Source organism: Cydia strobilella, chromosome 10, assembly GCF_947568885.1.
Source record: "Cydia strobilella chromosome 10, ilCydStro3.1, whole genome shotgun sequence".
Lineage (NCBI taxonomy): Eukaryota > Metazoa > Arthropoda > Insecta > Lepidoptera > Tortricidae > Cydia > Cydia strobilella.
The window spans coordinates 9548231-9564952 of NC_086050.1; the positions used below are offsets into that span (position 1 = coordinate 9548231).

Sequence of the window (16722 nt, forward strand, 5' to 3'; positions counted from 1 at the left end):
ATAAATATTTTGAAATATGTCTCACGATAGTTTAAGTGCGATTAAAATTATTCAGGTAGGAAATTCAATTTAATTATGGGTCCGGCGACTCTGGCGTGTTGGAAATGAATTTTTACTTTCTTCATACTGCAAAATAAATAAGTCCAAGAACTGGACATACATCCTGAATAGCAAACTAAGTCAAACATCAACAAATACCTTCCATATGTCGAAATAATGCGAACAATCAGCAAATAAATTAGTAGGTATTCTTATAGTTTTAATGTCTCAAACTAAATCAAGAATACTTTGGTGACTAGTGTTTCGGGTGTAAAGAATTAAATCAATATAAAAAATTTGCCAAACATAAAACTTTACATTACAAAAATAAGGAATAACAAGTATAAAACTTCGTCTTAATAATACTCTTAAACCAGAAATTATATATCATAACAAGTATTACGTGAAAATTTAAGAAAAATACCTGAAGACCTCGGCGCGGCCGGCGGGTACAGCTTCCGTCCCCATCCCACCGGGTCGAGCTCGAGCGGCGGCCACGGCGAGCCCGAGTACCCGCCCGCCGCCGCGTTCAGCTCGTCCGACCGAATCGCGAACCGACCCGAACCACCCGCGAACACTCCCGGACCCGCACGAACGGTCAGCGCGCCGCTTTTGAATTGCGAATCGAATCTTTTTGAATTTGCGAACGGATTCTTTGCAAGACAATTTTAAAATTAAGAGTATGTTGTTATATTGTTGGAAATTTTTATAATGTCCGTTGCATAATTCTTCAAACTTCGATAAAAATTTAGAAAACCCGAAATATTACTTAAATTCTAATCCAAAAACACTTCAAAAAAATAGAGAATATTGCACGTGAGCCCAAAATACCAATGTAAAGTTTGCAAATGACAGCTAGGATTCGTTATCGTATGTGCGTTAGGGGATCGAGTCCCGGTTGTACGGGCGATCCCGCTGTGGATTTGCGGAACACTAACAAGCGTCGCGGGAGAGCGCCGAGTGCCTGCCGCGGAGCCCCCGTCCCCCTGGGGGAGGCGCCCAGGGGACACGCCCTCGCATTACGAGCGGGACAGCGCGACTGCCCTAGGTGGCGCCACATTTCTATATCAATTCGAAACTCGAATTCCTAATCAAGTATCGTTTTTTGTTTAAAAAAACAGCCAGTATTTATCTTTATATTATTGAAAGATTTTCAAGGTTTATTTGCGTGCGATGCGAGCGTTGTCGAGTTGTCTAATGGAAGGTCGGTGCGAGGTTTCCCTCAGAGACCGCGTGGCGGCGCGCGGGTAAGGGATGCCTTTATAGATGAGACGCACAGCATCTCTCTGGACCAGCCGCCCGGGGACGACCCTCGAGGATCACTTATTAAACCACGTTACACTGACGATGATGAAATTTCACTGGGAATTGACTTTAACTACTCGTGAGATGAGGTTTTGTTGGTTCATTTGTGATGACGTGATTAAGTATGCTGTAATATCGTAGGTAAATTATCGCATTTGTAAAGAGAAAGGACGCTAACATGAATAACATCAAGGAAGAAACACGGTAGATTTGACTTCTTTTAGGATTTAATTCTGCCAACACTCCTAAATTTTCCTATATCCCCTATCTATATTTGTAGGTACTTAAAAAGTCAGCTTCAAAAGCTTAAAAGTTCAACTGAAAGCACTATACTACTTTGCGACTAGCGATTTGATTTTTGTCACAGCACAGCACATGTGATGTTACTGTCGCAGCAATCATGGAAATATGGAGATTTAAAGTGGGTATAGGTACGTTTGGCTGAGTTTAAGTAAAATAATAATGTAGAATTGCGCACCGGAATGTCTACCCCATCATGCAATTATTACAACCGTAACTGCCATGCAAACTAGTCCCATTGTTCATTATATTCTTGCACAATATATTTTAATTTCAAACAGATTTTTTTTAGCTGTTACGGTTAGGTAACCTATGCGTGGTGGGACAGTGTCGTCAACGAGTTAAAACAAATGCAAATATTAGTATTTTCAGGTAGGTACCTAAGTAGGTGTAACAAAAGGCCGCTTTCACAGCAAGTAGGTACCTACGAAATGAAATAATTTAAGTTTTTATACCACGTCGGTGACTAACAAACATACCCCCCTCCCCACCCTGCATAAAAGTTTGTATGCAAAGGTGGGAATAGCATTGCTGATTGTACCTAATAACAATGACACTGCCTTTCACTGAAGCATGATAGACTGCCCATGTGGTAGTACTTACATATCGGAATTCTAATGAAAAATTATGTCCATATTGATATATGTGTTCTTGTAAAAACTAAGTATTCCCTACGAAGTAGGTAAGTAGGTAATTATTATCACACTCAAGAGCCATGAAAATGACATTTATATTTAAAGTGCCTGTTTTCATTCCATGTCCCTGTATTTGGAATGAAGCAACTCTGCTAAAAAACTCTACTATTTGAACGTACTCTAATACCATTCTAAATAATTACCAATGAATAAATCAAGTGTAGGTAGGTAGCATATAAAACTACTAGCATATAAAAATGTATGCAGCGGTGCTAAGCTAACAGTTTTGCTGACTGTACCTACTCGTATACATATAAAAATTGTCGGCCTAAAATTGTTCAACTTTGATGCCAAATATTTCGAAAACAATGAACTTTGAAGAAAATATGGGATACTATATTGCTAAAATCCGTTGCTGTTAATATGATAAGCTACAAAAAACATAAGAAAACTAAGGGATTCAAATCGAAGGTCATTATGGCATGGGATCCCCTTAAGTAATTATGTAAGTATTTTCTCTGCTTTTGCCGAACATGATTTAAGGGCTGCTTGTATTGAGAGACTTATCATGATTTCTAATTACTAAAAATATCTATAATTAATCACCACCAATATCAAAATACCCTTTCCCCAACAATTCCCAAATTTCCAACATCAGTAACAAACTTGGGTCTCCTGAGTGCTGGGCGGTCTGGAGGGACCGCCCCGCCACGCCCACCTCTGGCCACGCCCACTCAGTGTGCCTAGAGAATACGCTACAAGACGTATTGAGAATTCTATATTAAGGCTTTAATTTATAACAAAATATGTAGCAGACGGTGCTTTGTAAAATATAATTACATTTTTACATTATTTACACAGACTTTATGTATTTTAAGGAGAATTTATAACTAGTAGCGATATTGTAGCGTATAATTTGATTTTCACTAGGTTCACTGTTTTATGATAAGTCAGCAGTTTTGTAGGTACAATACAATACAAATACTCTTTATTGCACACCTCAATACAGAAAACAATACAAATAATACAGAAAATTAAGAAGAGGCAAACAACAGGCGTCAAAATAGTTTAAATAGCACCAAGTACCTAGTATCCAAACCGGATCATGACATGTCTGATGTTATGCCAAATATTTGCGGTTGAACTTTAAAATGGCGAAGGCGCCTCGAGAATATTTTGTTTATGTTTTTACTCATTAATGTTGTTTAAAGTGTAATACGGATATACAGTAAACTTTAATTATTTTTTAAATTAAGCCAAACTAAAATATACTTGACGGAACTGTTATATAGGGACAAACAATCGACGCGAGAGGTATAGTCAACACCCGGCAATCCATCGTGGCTATTGGTATGTATTGTCCAGCTATCACTTTATAGTGCGGCTTCTTAGCTCGATTTAGTAAGGAAGTATGGTACCATCCGGCAGAAAGCACGAAACTTAGCATGCATATAGCTTTTAGCTTTATAAGAATAAACAGAAGTAGAAACACGCCGAGAGGTTATTGTTTTTCTCCCTTCCCCCCATTTTTATATCCCCATTCTAAGTCCTTATAAAGTTTTATGAAAACTTTGAAAGCTGCAATTTAAATGTCTAGGAGAAGTATATTCTCCATAAAATTCTCTACAATATTGTCTTTGGAAGTATATTGTTAAGACTTATAGTTTACAAATTATGCTCAATTTGTCCTTATAATATTTGCGATTATGAAAGTTTGTATGAAAAAAAAACATGATAAATTTGTACCAAAAAGGGCAAAACTGCATGGAACAAGCGTTAAAACATTGTATTCATACTTTTAAAATGCCAATTTTAGTGTTTTTTTTAACGTTTTTGATATTTGACACTTATATGAAAATCGTCACTGCCACGCCCTACAAATTATTATTTAAAAAAAAATGTGCCTACTTAAAAGTGAAACTTTAAAGAATAAGCCGCTTATTCTTCAAAGTTTCACTTTTAAGTAGGCAATTTTTTTTTATATTCAATAAGGAATAAATAGGCTAAATTGTCAAATTTTTTATTTAGTGCAAATTGTCACACTGTGATTGTAAAGGCCAAAATTGTCACATAAAGTTACATATATTTTTATTTAAAGTAAAAACCAAAACAATTAAATATAACTGTTTGAAAATGACTTAGATTTTAATAAATTGATTAGGTTTTTAAGCAAGGCTGGCAGGAAACTACTTAAATTTGGTTTCAACCATTCCGATGCACATGATTGTACCAGATGAAAGAAAGAATAGAATGACATGAATAAAAATATAAACCTTTATTAATAAATCTCAATGAAATCTCAGACGTAATAAAAATTAAATTTTCTTCCACTATTCACCATTTTGATGCAATGGTTAACCTACTTGAAATTAAATCATTGAAACACGTTATTCTTTTAACCCTATAATAGAGATAGAAGTAAACAAAAAAAGAATATACGATTTCAATGTTTTTATTTCAAGTAGGTAAACCATTGGATCGAAATGGCGAAGTGCTAGATAATATAATTTCTGATTAGGTCCAAGATTTCATCCTATTCTTATGGAAAATTTTAATCATAACATAACATATTACTAACACAAGCAAGTACCTACCTGACAGCCTATAAATAATTAAGTCTGCAACCGTAATTTCCCCTCGGACCACCGCTTAGGCATCTGATCTGATTACTATATATCTAGATCCATTGTTCCCGGTAAGGTGCCGGAAACCGGTTGCGCATGCTAACTCGACGTTGTGAAATAGAAATAGAACATATTTATTTAGCGTAAAACAAAACATAAATATATTAAAGTTGTCAGTTAAATTATAACGGCCTTCTAGCATAGTTGGTGCGTCTGCCTACGAAGCTGGACGTCCTGGATTTGAATCCCAGTTAAGGAAGGGCATTTATCTGTGTGTTTATCAAATATTTTCTTCCTGAGAATGTTTTCAGATTTTTAAATATTTATTGTATTTGTTGTTATAACGGCAACACAAATACGTCATCTGTAAATATTTTAACTGTCTAGCTATCACGGTTCATGAGATACAGCCTAGTAACAGACGGACGGACAGACAGACAGACAGACAGACAGCGGAGTCTCAGTAATAGGGTCCCGTTTTACTCTTTGGGTACGGAACCCTAAAAATCTTGTTTATAGTTTGTGGCTAAAGTCGATCCATGTGACCTTGTCCCCAAAACTTATTTATAAATTATTTATTTAAACTTATTAACTACTTAATTTTGTGAATTTATGTGTTTTTATTGTTTTAGCTACTTGTATTTCGTTGTTTTACCAAATAATTCTTATGACTAAGTACATAAGATAAATTAAAAATCAGTAAGACATAATAAACACAAATCTAAATAAATGATAGTGTGTTGTCCAAAGAGGTTCCCTGTATAGGTATCTAATTTGTTATTGTCCCTTCTATGTTAGTATCAAAAGCAATCCCTTTAACTCCCCATATACCCGTGACCCCGTCCCATCTTCATTTTAATTCGAAACCTTAAGTCAGCTTTAAATTACGCTTTTTGCTGCCCTTATAACACCCCTGACGGCTGTACGGACTTAAGGGCTACCAAGTACTTTTTCTGGCAGTGTCAAGAAACATCGTCCTGCCTTTAGCTACACCCCAGGGGGCCTTTTCAGACCCTTAACATTTACGACGTTCCGATTGCTTTTCTATGAAGGCCCAGGAAATGTCCAACGCGACAGATGAGACCGGAAGCTGATCAGGGTTTGATTAGTGCGAACATTATATTTCGCGGTTAGTGTTTTTTTAGTTACATTTCAAGTGGTTTTGACAAGAAGTGCGGAAATAAAAACAAACGACAGCGCTACCACGATACGCAGATGTTTGTTTTTATTTACAAAAAGGTGTGAACTCTTGTGAACATCTGACGGTCTCAATTAAGCAACTTAAACTTTATGTGTTTCAACGAATTAGTGAGTAGTATTTAAAATAAGCTTTATTCATATAAGACTTAAGAATTACGGCAGTGTCGTTACAGTTTTGACATTTTTATTCACGGGCGGTTTTACCCGAGTTTAACTGGTATCCAAATTACTAAAGTATTTTATTGACATTATTGTATACCTAGTCGATTGACAAATCTGACAAGCCTTGAAAATATTGTTTCATTGTTTACTTAAGTGTCAATCACATCAACTTCCGAGCTTTTAACTACTTTGCGGTTAAACTTATCCTGCTGCGACAAACAAATCAACAAAAGAGCAAATAATTTGACAAAACAACCCAACCAGAACAGCGACTTCGTGCTCAAAATTACGAGTAAGTAGCGATAATAGGTAGTAAGGGGTTTGACAGCTTGTCAAGCTTTTAACAGGGTAGAAGATGCCGACATCATTTTAAAATCAATTCTCAAGAAACGTTTGCGATTCGCCGCATAGTTGTGGCAGGATGTGTCAATTACAGATATCAGGATTAAAATTGCAAAAATATTTCTTCAATTAAGCTAATTTTACGGTTTCACTCGTTTTAGTCAGTCGCGCGACATGTTTCGGAGAGCCTAGGTTTCCATTTTCAAGCACTAAAAGTGCATGTTTAAGTAGCGACTGTATGCAACAATTAACCGAACCGAATAAAACAATTTGAAGAAATATTCGGATTTGAACTATCGTGAGGCATACTTAAATTAAGCTAATATTACGGTTTCACTCACGTGTCGCGACATGCTTCGGAGAGCCTAGGTCTCCATTTTGAAGCACTAACAGTGCATGAGTGAGTAGCGTTCACGACGGACTGTTAGTGCTTGAAAATGGAGACCAAGGCTCTCCGAAACATGTCGCGACACGTGAGTGAAACCGATGTACCGTGTGTAGTTATCATCACTACATAGTATAAAACAAAGTCGCTTTTCGCTGTCTGTCCGTCCGACTGTCCCTATGTATGCTTAGATTTTTAAAACTACGCAACGGATTTTGATGTGGTTTTTTTAATAGATAGAGTGATTCAAGAGGTGTATAGGTCATTTGTAAAGGTTTTGTGTAAATTAGTTGAACTACCCGTGCGAAGCCGCGGCGCCGGCGGGTCGCTAGTATATTATAGTTTAAATTCGAATATTTCTTCAAATTGTTTTATTAGAGATCTTTAAGTTACATAAAATTAATACATTTTGTTTTTAGGGTTCCGTACCTCAAAAGAAATAATTTTTAAGAAAAAAAAACCGACTTCAATGGGGGATGCCGTTGAAAGGTTACTTATTGTTGATGGTGCACTCCAGACAATGAAATGAAAAAGACAGCATCTTTTTCCAAACTAACAGGAGGTAAAACTACCCACATTTGACAAAAATGTGTCTTGAAAATGTAACTTGCTTAACAAACATAAAAAAGAAGACAAATCGCCAAACGTGAACTATGCGTCGTTAAAGAGTTCCATTCTGATATTTCTGATATATATACCTTTCATATTTGAGGAGTTCCCACGATTCCTCATGGATCCCATCATCACAACTGCGTTTTGACAAAAACGGGACCAATCTGTATGTATATACTTACAATCAATTTTCAAAATCGGTCCTAAAATGAGTTATGGAGTAACAAAGATTAAAAAAAAAAAAAAACACACAACCGAATTGATAACCTCCTAACCGTTATAGTTGTCCGTCCGTCCGTATTACGTCAGCCTGTCTGTCTGTCTGTCAAGACCCTTTATCTCGGGAACGCGTGAAGGTATCGAGATTCAATTTAAACCGTACACTCAAATCTACAGTCCCCTAAAGATGTGAAAAAATCAAACTTCTAAGTTAACGTAAAAAAAGATACGACCGTTTATACTGCAAAAAACGTATATTTCGACACTCTCCCGTTAAAATGTGAAAACTATATATTTGTTAAAAATAAAAAATAAAATAAAACTATGAAAACGGATTATATCGCGTATATTGAATTTATAATACATCCCGACGTTTCGAACTCTTTACAGCGTTCGTGGTCAACGGGTGACCGATTAAAAAATAAGTTCAATTTGTACGGAATCCTCGGTGCGCGAGTCCGACTCGCATTTGTCCAGTTTTTATTTTATCGTCTAAACTAAGTACCTAATAGAGGTTCACGGAATACACTTATGTTCAAAATTTCACTAAAATATAGCTTATCTTTTTCGAGTTAAAATGGCTGTAATATACGGACAGACGGATCGACGGACAGACAGACGGACGTGACGAAACTACAACTTCGCTACGGCAGCGGCACCCTAAAATTGAAATGGGTGGCAACTACGTCTTATCTTGGGCTATTCGTAAAATGTGATTTTAGTTGTTAGGTTGGGTTAATACTAAAAGCTTGGAACATGTAATTGGCCACATATTTTGCAGATATTAAAAATTCTTTTGTTTGTTGATATTACTAAAACTATCAAGGAAATGCATGCATACTATTTTAAACACGAAAAACAATTAACATCACTAACAAAAATTGTTCTCTAATAGTCAGACTAACGGACAGGGCGCAAAAAGACTAGCACTATGAAATATGTCAGTTACGTGAAGTGTAAAAACATTCATGCCGCGTGGTAAAAAATTAAAATTCCCTGAAAGCATCAGCCGGGCTAGCACATGATTGGCGCGAAAGTATCTCGCCGCGACATAGACTACCCGTCTCCCTTTAATACATACAGTTAGTAGAAGACGGGTAGTCTATCTCGCGGCGAGATACTGTCGTGTCAATCATGTGCTCGGCCTACTGGGGTGCTAGAAGCTTGATGAGCGCGAGTGAACATTATGAAAACCAGTAAACGATATAAACTCTGCGATCATACAGACGTAAATCGACATCCTCATAGTAGACTCGCCATCAGACATATCGGAGCGGCCAATGCACTCCGTAATATCTGAATACTTACGTCTCTATTGTCAAGGCGTTAGAGGGCGTACTCAGACATTTTTGATCACCTTGGCCGCTCCGATATATCTGAAGGCTTTTTGAAAACACAGAAAATCCGCTTAGTTTAGGTATGTTGGTTCCATATTTGATCCCTAAAACAACGGTATCGACTGACAGAATGAAAAGAGAAATCACCATTCAAAAAACCAATATAAGGTCACAAGTAACACTAGTTATCCTAAACGTCTCACCTGCCTACACTTGGCAAGCAATAGCAATGTACGGTCATGATAATGGTGTGGGAACGGTGGCGGTTGAGGTGGAATATTTTGTGGTTGACGAAGCGGCGTAACAAGTCGTAATGCGTTTAGTGGTTGCCCTTCTGTGGGCCAATGAATACGCTGCTACAGACAGTTTAAAGGTGGCTGGTGTCTGAACCGATTAAAATCTAATCTGAGTAAATAAGCAAAATGTTTGACACATTTCACTGTTTAATTAAATACAGTTTGCTGTAAGTTTAACTACCTATGACGCGCAAGTGACAAACACTAGTTGTCTCTTTTTTACTTAGGTAATATTTTAATTAATGCAGTCTCTTTTATGCCATTTGCGTACGTAGGTGTATGTGAACAATAATAATATTGTACGTGTGTGCTGCCGTGACGTTGGAAGCATTTTTTTTCGCTTGTTGTTAGGGTATGCCTTTTCTACATATAGTTATAATATCACTGGACAGAAGTTTATTTGCGTAATAGATGTAGGTACATAAGTATTTTGGTAAAAATCGTTCGGCCACCTGTCTTAAAGCCATTGAACCCTTCGTTACATTTTACGCATTACGTCCTCAAAGTACGAACAGGTTCGATGCTAAATGTAGGTATATTACCCGCAATATTTCTTTAAACAGTGTGTCGCTTATACTTTTTCCACTTAGTATATCCTATTCGCGAGGTTTATTATTACTTATTCAATATTTTAGAATTGGCCGCCGTAATGCAGCGAAAAAACGCGGAAACCCGACCAAATGGATTTGCCTTCCACTAACTTATTCAGGTTCACTCCGGGTACTTAGCTGCCAGGTTATGATGGTAATAATATAAGCGTTACGGTTTGCTTCACTGAAATTGTTATCAAAATAATGATAAATAAATACAATATAGGTACCACATTTTGCTTGAAAGCGAAAACTTTGATATGTAAAACTGATATACTCAGCTTTTGTTAGGTATGTTTTTTTAATGACAACCGGTTAGTAAAAGGTTCGTAAGTAAATTAAAAGAATGCATGGTAAAACTAACATTTATAAACAAAAAACAATCTTAAATAATTATAATTCAGATTTGTGTACACGAAACCAGCAAAATAAGATCAGAAACCTTATAAGCATTGGTGGAATATGAACTTTAACAGTTTTATTAACCATAAAAAACACCAGCCCCTTAAACTACAGAAATAAGCACTTGTGCGCAAATTCGCCATATGACTCGCGTGTCAGGCCGATCATTTATCACGCGAGATGTGACATCTGAATTTATTGTGTAAAAAACAAACAATGCCCCGGGTCGGACTAGTGCCCCTGGATAACAATCTTGCTCATCCTGTACTTACAGTTTGTACAGATTAAAGTGATATAGAGACTACTACACTGCTAGTACTCATGTTTTCGTGCATCCTGGATGTGTAACGACCGACCCGTCAAAAAAAGGGGCCCGTCTGATAATCAGCGCTAGGTATATCCACATATATCTAGCAAAAAGCTGAGATTGGTACCCATTGCCAAAATCACATAATACCTAAATGTAGTTTACTGTTCGATTTAATTTTTTTGTGCATGTTTTGCATAATGTTTTTGTGCAATGAGGTATATGGTGTATTTTGATTTTTCTCTTGTGCAATTTTTTTTAAAAATACGAGGAAAATTATATATAGTATATAGTATCTATAACCTAATAAAAAACTCCTTATCTGAATTCGTAGTAAAATATTTCCATGTAGATCTGTTTGGCTCTACTCTCCCCTACTCTGTGAAAACTTGTTCAAAACGGGGACGGCGCAGGGGTGCGATACAATAGAAGATAGCAATTTGATATTCAGGCCACATTTTTAATAAGCACCGACACTCGGCCCAGCGTAATGGCCCAGTTGGGCCCACTGTTAAATAGCTTTTTGTTATGCCATTAGCAGCCATTTTTTGACGGTCAAGCGGCTAGTCTAGTGCTTAACATAATATGCCTTAACTATCGTTCCTTCGGAAACTGCACCTATACTTATATAATACACATTTTCGTTATTTCGGTAAAATAGAGTTACATTGGGAAATCAGTTTGAATTTGAAATATGATGCGCGAGAATATAGTAAACAAATGAGAATTTTACTTATTCCGTTATCCGTGGTGGGGTGGGGCAGATAGCCAGATAAGTACTCGTCTTCATATCGGCCTGAATGCAAGTTTATTTATTAAACTTTCCTTTCTTTCCAAAAAATAACGAATATAAACAAAATAGATTGCTGCATATATTTATTGACATTTATCAATTAACGGTGTAAAGAAATAAATAACTCAATCAACATGGTACGAATATCACGAGGAGTCACTTGTTTCGTAACGAGCTATTGTTACGCATCTGTTACGCTCGAGTGCTTTTTTATGTTTTTTCACTACGTTTTGTAGATATTCGCATAACACAACTGGGGCATAATGACAGCACTGGGGTCGTACCTTAATATAATATTTACTGTCATTATTTTTTTATAGTAGGTATTATGCTTTTGGCAAACTGCGCCAGGTAACGTACAGTATTACGTATAGGTATGTATGTAAGTATGTAATAACCTAATAACATGCTAAATGCATTAAGTTAAATATACTAAAGATACTGGTACCTGACCCTGTTCTTGTGAAACCATAGGTCGAGCAGAAGTTATTAAGTATCTCGGCTTGCTCATTGACGAAAATCTAAACTTTAAAGCCCATATCTCCTGTCTCTCCAAAAGAATCAGGAAAACAATGTATGTACATATTAAAAAAGCTACGGCACTCCGCGAATCTGTCTTTAAAAAAACATACATATCGCTTTGTCAGTCAATAACTACCTACTTACTTACGCTATATCAGCGTGGGGCAGTGATGCCAAAACCACTATACTAGTTGTCGAAAGAGCTCAACGCTCTGTCCTAAAAATTATTCTCAAAAAGCCCTACAGATATTCGACAAACTAAACAGCCTTTACGCCGAAGCCCAAGTCTTCACAGACCGACAGCTCTACATACACAAGGTTTGCCTCTCAATGGACAGATACGCGTCTAAACTGGAAAATTACTCTGATTGGTCTCTAAACGCATTTTTAAATTACCTAATCCAACAGTCAACACTGCATTTGGTAGGCGTTTCGGTGATGTCCTTAGGTCTTAGATGTACAATGCTGCTGTAAAACTACAAAGTGGGTGATTTGATACGTTGCACGGTATCCGAGGCTAAACGGTTATTGTCACTTGACTACCATGACACTAACTCACTCACTAAACAATGTATGTACTTTTAGTTCATATTTTTCTTCTTTATATTCCAACTGTCACACATGAGCACATGACAAACAAATGCATACTTGGTCTCCCGCGGTACAGGCCTAGTATAGTGCGGGGACCCCTAGAAATTTTGTATTATGTAACCATGCTATGCACCCATCCGATGACACACCAATTTTGTACTGTCCTGTTTTGTGTGCAAGAAACTTGTCTTATTTTTACCTTATTAAAAAAAACTTATAACCAATGTATTTTAATATTTTTATCTTTATCAATAATATAATAAACACTCAAATACATGGGTTTGCACCTAAAATTGTAGTGTACTGACGTTTTTCCATAAATTAAAAATAGAAAGAATTAACGGGTTATTTAGGAGAAGAACTCTAGTAATTAGTGATTCATTTATTTCATGTAAAATAGGTTACCATACTATGTGTCTATAGTGTAAACTTTACTTTACACTGTAAAGCGATCAATTGAATTACCGTTACTACTATTTTAAGTCTTATTCAGGGAAATAATATAGCTACCTACACACACACTACACTACATTACACTAAGCTTGTCTTAGCCTAACCAAATCCCATCTGAACTAAGACAATACAACTTAGGCTGAACTTAGCACAACTTAACGGAACATCGTATCACTTAATTAGTATTGCGGTAGTAACTTGTTTAACTTAGTAGACCTAATTAGAGCGTCTTGTACTTGTCTAGTAGGCGGCTAAGTTTGGGGCGATCTGGGATTCATGGGAGAGTGATTATAATCAGAATGCATTTCGAAGTAAATGTGTACATACGTAATTATGTACACTTCTAACTAATAATGATAATGCATATTAAAAAGGGCTAGGGGTCCTATATCCAAGAAATACTAATTAGGTACTTATTAGATCTGTTATATTTAAATTTGTAGTTACAATTAAAATACGACTGAATTCATAAAGAGTAAAGATTATATTAATATGTGCCTACGTAATAATGGAAGCTAATTCGGGTCATGCAGATATTTAGTTTCCCATCTTTCCTATGAGTACAGACAACGGAATTTAAAAGCTTATGTTTTAGTTGGACTCATAATCATCATATAAACTGTATAGCACCTCTTACATAAATTGTTGTAACACTACCTAAATTACATTTACCAAAGATATAACTCCGTAATAGATGGATACAGTCTAAGGAAAAAACGTGCCTCGAAAATCAAGAAAATTTGATTCTTGTTCAGAGGGCGCTACTAGTTTTGGCCTACAGTCGTATAGATGGCGTTGACGGTTTCGTTTGTTATTTAACAATTATAACGCATATCAGTGAAAGAACATGGGTCAAAATCATATAAATAATTAATGCAAATAAAAAAACATTTATCTATATTTAAATATATTCTATCGTATTTCTATAAATCTTCATTTTTAGTTTTAAAGTGTGTCGACAGATGGCAGTGAATTTACTGGGGTTACAAAATTTACTATGACAGTACCGCTCTAGTATAAGTTACTCTATGCATTTACCTATGTGTGCCATTGCAGAACAAGGGCCTAAATATTGAATTAACCAAATGAATTTCTGAACTTTTTCGTCTTATAAGTTTTATGTACCTACCTTAAAAACAAAGTCTAGCATAGATAACTTTTAAATACTCACATTACCTCCCTTGAGCCACAAAACCAAAACAGGCGCAAGCACCGATCACATATTAATTACTTTTATAGCTGAGACGCTTAGTTTAAAGTAATTCGCAGGTAATATCCGGCTTCCGACTAGTTGTATTTAATTAATCTCTATTCTCGCAGCTGTTCTCGTCTTGTTAAGATTTCGCTATTTAACCTTGGTTACATGAGGTGCTGTTTCACAGTCTTTTAATTTATATTATAAGTTCCCTATCTAAGTTGTACTAAAAAGTATGCATAGTTTTATCGCCCACTGAGACAAACCCAAACGCAAGGTTACGTCGTTTTACATATTATAACGTTCAGTCTCCGTAATAAAATTAGCACAATCGGATTAAGTTTCACCTCGAAATCCTTCCAAAGAGATGAAATTTGGTATGTATGTCAATTAAAGGTCTCTTTTTCAGTCCACACTATTTGACATTTGGGGACCTCGAGGAATCGCAGCCATCTTGGAAAATGTGTACCATCCTGGAGAAATTTGCGTTTTACTCTAAATATACGTTCTCTATGAAAATATGGTGTAAGGCAACATTAAAGCTTATTAAATTCTACACAAAAAAGAGCTAGCTAACTTTGCGGAAAAAATACATCTTGTTATAGAAAATAATAGCTGAATCCAGATTTAGCGCTTATACCCTTTCAGGGGATATTTTCTTAATATGAAACTTGGAGGAATATGAATTCCACTTTTGTCTATACATTAAATAGTAAATCATATTTTTACTTCTAGCGCCTAAACTATTGAGTGGATGTCAATAAAATAGACATCAGTAGATCCATAATTGGTACACGAGTGCTATGCAATACAAATTTACTAAAATAAATGGAGGAAAAATGTTTAGGACTTAAAAATGTGACTGCAAAAACAGATTTTAGGTCTTAAATGGGGTTTAAACAATAGTGACAGTAATGAAATTTGACACCTACAATTTCAGGGATCCTTGTTTGCGTGTCATAAAATTGGAGCTTCGGGGACCACGGGGATCAAACGCCATCTTGAAAAGTATGTCTTTTTTGGTTTTTCTGTTTTTCTCGGAATATCTGGGTTTAATGTGAATACTGTGAATAGCGAAACAAAAGCTTATTAGGTTCTACACAAAAAAGATATAAGACACCATGTCCCTAAAACGGAGCTTTCTTCTAGAAATATGGCTCACTTTACTATTCGGCGTCCTCTCAAGGCGGCTATATTACTTTCTCTTTAATAAAACAGGTGTAAACAGGTTGTGAAGGGCAAGGGAAATCTACCGATATGTCATTTTAAAAAATCCGTCCAGTATCCTGAGCTACAGGGTGTACTGATTTTCAGTATTTAAACCCATAACCCTACTTTCTGTTTAAGTCGCAGTCGAGTAAAATGTTGATATTGGAGTAGAACGTGTACAAATGTATAGACAAAAGTGGAATTCATATTCCTCCAAGTTTCATATTAAGAGAATATCCCCTGAAAGGGTATAAGCGCTAAATCTGGATTCAGCTATTATTTTCTATAACAAGATGTTTTTTTCCGCAAAGTTATCTAGGACTTTTTTGTGTAGAATTTAATAAACTTTAATGTTGCCTTACACCATATATTTTTACAGAGAACGTAGATTTAGAGTAAAATGCAAATTTCTCCAGGATACACATTTACACATTTTCTAAGATGGCTGCGATTCCTAGAGGTCCCCAAATGTCAAATAGTGTGTACATGAAAAAGAGACCATTAATTATCATAAATACCTAATTTCATAACTTTGGAAGAGATTTCGAGGTTAGTCCTAATCCGATTGTGCTATATTTAGATACGAACAAGGTCTAAAATAAAAAAATATTGATACGCACAAAGCGGCAAAAATATGTTTACACAACCTAGTTGTTTAGACATTCAGTAGAGTATAGACATTTTTAGCCCTTTATCCGTATAAATATTTTAGATATTATCAAAATCAAGAAAATACGATTTACCTGAGCACAGACTTGATCGGGCATGGAAGCTGGTTCATTGGGCTCAACAGAAGCCACCGTGACTTCCCACTTAAATTCTTCAGCAGGTTCTTGTTCAGACATAATGTGAGTCTCTTCCTTTTTCTTTTCAGACATGAAATCTTCCAGTTTCGAGAGAGCAGCTTCTGCTGCCGCCGCCAGAAGGTAACCATCCTGTGGTGTCGGAGCTACCACTCCTGCAATAAAATACGAAAAACCACCTTAAAATTCGAATCTTTGAAAGCTAATGTTTTAATACAGACGAATTATAAATCTTATAGTTATTTCGTGACCTTAACACCCGTCATATTATGACTATGACGTATATTTAGAGTAAAACGCAAATTTCTCCAGGATGGTACACATTTTCCAAGATGGCTGCGATTCCTCGAGGTCCCCAAATGTCAAATAGTGTGGACATGAAAAAGAGACCTTTAATTAAC

General features: G+C 36.1%; 1 protein-coding gene across 5 annotated transcripts in view; it reads right to left on the reverse strand.

The window, feature by feature from the left end:
• The window catches only part of LOC134744977 (transcription factor collier), a 73650-nt gene extending 72172 nt beyond the window's left edge, over positions 1–1478 (reverse strand). For all 5 annotated transcript variants that reach the window (XM_063678930.1, XM_063678928.1, XM_063678927.1 and 2 more), the window contains exon 1: positions 464–1478. The gene's annotated coding sequence lies outside the window, so the exon portion shown is untranslated. The remainder of the gene's footprint in view (positions 1–463) is intronic.
• Between the last annotated feature and the right edge of the window lie 15244 nt (positions 1479–16722).